At 42.2% G+C, this 4,677-nt stretch overlaps 1 pseudogene across 1 annotated transcript; it reads left to right on the top strand.

Annotated features, from left to right (window-relative positions):
* Positions 1 to 458: 458 nt before the first annotated feature.
* LOC309824156 (interferon alpha-8-like) lies at positions 459 to 1,631 on the top strand (annotated as a pseudogene). Its single transcript has 2 exons — positions 459 to 719; positions 1,120 to 1,631. The product of its transcript is annotated as an interferon alpha-8-like (transcript).
* The last annotated feature ends 3,046 nt before the right edge of the window (positions 1,632 to 4,677 follow it).

Genomic DNA, 4,677 nt, shown 5'->3' with positions numbered 1-4,677 from the left:
AGTTTAATAAAATGCTGTTTTAATACCCATATATTTTAATATCCTACCTTCAAGATTTAAATATTTTCAGAAAATATCTTAAAATATAAAAAAATTCTAAAATATTTAAGTCAAGCAATGTAAGTTTAATTTAAAAATATAAAAAATAAAATGCTGTGAGTTTTTGTTTTTTTTTATTCTTTCTGCGGTACGCGGGCCTCTCACTGCTGTGGCCTCTCCTGTTGCAGAGCAAAGGCTCCGGACGCGCAGGCCCTGCGGCCATGGCTCACGGGTATAGCTGCTCCGTGGCATGTGGGATCCTCCCGGACTGGGGCACGAACCCGTGTCCCCTGCATGGGCAGGCGGACTCTCAACCCCTGCGCCACCAGGGAAGCCCCCTGTGAGTTTTTTAATGTTCCTACTTTTCAGTTATACAGTACTTCCTCCCCCACGTTAACGCTGTATCCTTGAAAGACACCATGAAGTCCCAGAGCATCTACAGGCGCGCTCAGCTCCCGCGTCCTCGGCCCCGGTGGTGGCCGTGCTCCGACTCACCCCCAGGGCGTCCCCAACACCGTCCGGGCGTCCCATCGCCGCCGCCGCGTTCCCCTTTCTCTGAGCCGTCGCAGCATAGTGCCAGAAACGAGCCCGAAGCTGTAAAATCGGCCCCAACTCGCTTCCCAGCTTCAAACCCCTCAGAAAACGGCTTCTTTCCCAAAAATGGCCTCGCTCAAGTTTCTGTGCGAAAATAAAGCACAAAACTCAGGGGAAAGCCCGAAAATGCAAGGTTCCAGCTTCCAACCAGACAAAATTGTCGCTGGCGCGGCCGCAACAAGCCTCCCACTTGAGAACTCAGCATCGCGAAGACAAAAGTTTTTTTCTCACTATTAAATCAGTATAAAGTTGCTCCGTGAGGATGAAACTCAACTTTCTCTCGCGCTGCCCAAACCGGGAAACTGCAAACTCTCATAAGTCAGCGTTTCCCTAGCCGAACCCATCAAAAGACATCCAGCGCCCTGTCGCTGCCGCCTAGAGAAGCGCGCTGTCCCGGGTTCCAGGGAAGGAACCTTCCCGCTAATTATTTAGTGGTGCCCGCGCGCCCCCTCGCGGCCAGCGGGTGAATCACTGAAATTCTCAAAGGCCCAGATCTATTTGCTAGTGGCAGGAGTGATACTCTGCTCCATCCCTGCTCGCCCTCTTGGCTGGAACTTGCCTTGGATCCAGAGCCTACAGAACAGGGAACTCTTCATACTTTTGAGACAGATGAAGAAGATCCCGTTTCAGTCATGCCTAGAGGACAGAACCGACTTCAAATTTCCTTGGAAAAGAGGGAATATCACAGAAATCCTGACGACTCAAGGCACCGGCTACCACCATCTGACACTCCAGCAGATGGTAACCTCTTCAACAAGGAGGAAAGCCAAGCTGCTTGGAACAACACCCTACTCCATAAACTACCCTCTAGCCTTGATCACACCTTGGAACTACTGCATAAGCCAGTGGAAAATGACAATCTGGACTGTCCATATTTGGGAATTGTTGTCCCGAAATATTTCCAAAGAATCCATCTCTATCTGAAGGAAAAGGAATACAGCCCCTGTGCCTGGGAGGTTATCAGAGGAGAAATTAAAGTGTTCCTTTCTCTCATGTAATAATTCTCCAATTACTGTCAACAAATAAAGAAGAAAGGTACACCTGTGACACTTCTAATCAAATGATTATTGTCTGTTTAGTCCTCTAAAGGTACGTCCACTCATATTTCTGCACATGTTGAAAAATATCTGAAGAGTCACCAGTTTACAAAAATATATTTACAAAGAAGAACACAATCTATTTTCTTATACAAGTAATTTTACAATGTGCTTTCTAAAATCTGTTTAACTTCTTGGAGGGTATTTGGATTCCCAACTATGACGTTTATTTTAAAATGGAAAGGTTATTAGCATAGTATGCTGTTCAAGACATTTGTCAGTTAATTTCATGATAGCTGCTGTCACAGAGAAACAGAAAGATGTCAGTAATTGGGTCATTATAGAAATTTACCTTTCCATCCTTAAGAGAAAAATGCAGGCATTCCTAATCAGATCAATTTTCCTGCTGGCCTCCTCTAAACAGTGATGTAGGGACATGGGTGCCCTCTATTGTGTGGCGTTGCTCTATTCAATGTGTGATTTCCGATTTGTGGTGTGTGAGTCTATTCCACTCAGTGGTAAAGGAAAAAGTATGAGGATTACATGGGATGTTTTCAAGGGCCAAGACAGTATAGGGCAATATCACCTCTGCCCACATTAGTTGGCCTGAATTTATTATCATGGGAATCTAAGTGCAAAGAAGTTGGGAAGTTATTGGGTGACTAATGGAAGAGGAGACAAGTTCAATGAATAAGACTACTTTTCATTTTTATACTATTTGTACTAATGACATTCTAGAGAAAAGAAACCAAAACAATGTTCTTGCTTACACTCACATCATAAAAAAAAGTTGACTTGGGGTCTGACTCCACAATTTCAACTTAGGTATGATGACATGGATGTCACTCATTAGAGTTCACAGCGTGATTGACTCTTTGAAAGAAGCATTCAAGTTCATTCCCAAAGGCACAGACTAACAAGGAAAATATCTGCAAGTGTAGACACAAGTTGTTTCCTTTTTGCCTGAGAGAGACAAGAAAAGTAGGGCCACGTAGCTCCTTGAAAGTACTTGAGGATGACTGAACTAAATAAAAGTGGAGAGTGGGTCTTCCATTCATGTCCAGGCCCGTGATTCTCATCCTTATCTGCTAAATACTGAAAATGCAAACTTGAAGAAAATAGTGCTGCAAAGTCTTTTAAAAAATACCTCACACAATATTCCATTGTAACCTCCCTTGTAGAACCACAAAGAATTTTAAAGTATCTGTAGATTATTGTCCTTTCACGTCATATCTATCAAATATATCTATCAAATATATGATTGAGCTCCTGAAATGATAGGGACTGGACTAGCTGTCTAGGAAACGGTGTTGGGTAAGATGGTGTCTCTCCCTTTAGGTATTTTACACACGCCTGGAAGGTATTCTGAGGATACAATAGGTCAGGACATGTCTTACTATTTGGGCATCTTCAACAAAATAGCATAGACTGGGTAGTTTGTAAAGAGCAGAAACTACTCACAGTTCCATAGTCTGGAAATCCAAGATCTGGGTGTCAGCGTGGTCCAGTTCTGCTGAAAGCCTGCTTCCAGGTCACACACTGTCCACTTCTCCTTGGCAGAGACTGGGGGATTTATCTGAGACCTCGTTTAAAAGGGCACTAATTCCAATTGTGAGGCCTCCATCCTCATGACCTAATCACCTCCCAAAGGGCCCACCACCTAACACCATCACTTTGGGGATTAGGACTTTAATGAACCTTGTGGGGTACCAAACCTTAAGAACATAAAAGTCTTTAAAGGCTACATACCTGTCATTTAGAAGTAAGAATACATTCATGCTGAGTAAATAAAGATGAAAGGGCAGGTTAGCAGAAAAAAAGAGCAGACCAAGGACTCAGAATCCAAACTCATGGTTTTGGACCTGAAGTCATGCTTTAGTTATTACCGGCCAAATTTTGGAAATCAAACTGAAAGGAGCCCACTCTCCCATGGAATGGAACGAAGATACAGGATGCAACAGATCATTCATCATTCTTTGTGAAAAGTCTCCGAAGATTCTCAGGAGAAACGTAGTAATTGCCACATCAATAAAGATCCACTAAGGAGTAATATGTGTTTGGTACTGTGAGCTGTGAGATTCAGGAAGAGTCTGAGTTCAGATAGGTGGCTCTGTATATGACACCAGGTTAGTTCTTTTCTATTATAACCTAGTAGAGGGCAAATTAGAGACGAGGCCATCCTCATGAGTTTAATATAGTGCCAGGCAAAGGCTGAAAATTGTGCTGCAACTTGAATGCCCAGAACCATATGCACCTTAAAGGAAACATAATCCTAGTGGTTTTAGCAATAAACTCAGTAGGCATGACTGATACCAGTAAGGGAAGAGTGGAAATATGAGCCATTTCGATTATAATCCCAGCAAATATGGCCCTGATGAAGCAAAACAGCTTGGTCATTTGCAAATGACTTCCAGTAGGAGGAGAAAATCTAAGAAACTGCTTTAGTAAAAACTACTTGTTGAGTGATTACACTGCGCCTGGTGCCCATGATACCACAGAGAATAAGACAGAGTCCAGTTACTGCAGAGCTGATTTGCCAAAGATGGTCACATACCTATTGTTTGAAGATGGGAATGTAGAGGGCTGAAGCAACATAACTTCCACTGCAAAATAAAAAGTATTAAAGATTGGAGCTGAAAGTTAATTCTTTCCAAGACATAATATTTATTCAGTTCTAAATTAATTATGAAGATGGTTTCCTTTGAATTGAAAAGGATAGACTTGGATTGGCACCTCTGAAAATCCTTAGGGAAATTTGAAATTTAATGCAAAAATAGAGAGAAAGATTCAAATTGATGATGACTGCTAAATCATGCATTCTCATTGGGGATGCTAACTGCTTCCATGGGAACAAACATTAGTTTTTAGGGGTATGACAAATTTTGCTATTACAATGCTGTGGCACTCCAAAGCTTAACCCTATACAACAAAATCTTATTCCTTAGTATTCATTTTTGTCTTTGGGTTTTCCTATGTATCATACACACAAGAAGCGTTGACACTGAGT

The sequence above is a fragment of the Grampus griseus genome, assembly GCF_964374135.1.
Source record: "Grampus griseus genome assembly, chromosome: 6".
NCBI lineage: Eukaryota > Metazoa > Chordata > Mammalia > Artiodactyla > Delphinidae > Grampus > Grampus griseus.
Note: the sequence above shows the minus strand (reverse complement) of the source record. Positions and strands in the feature narration are given on the sequence as shown.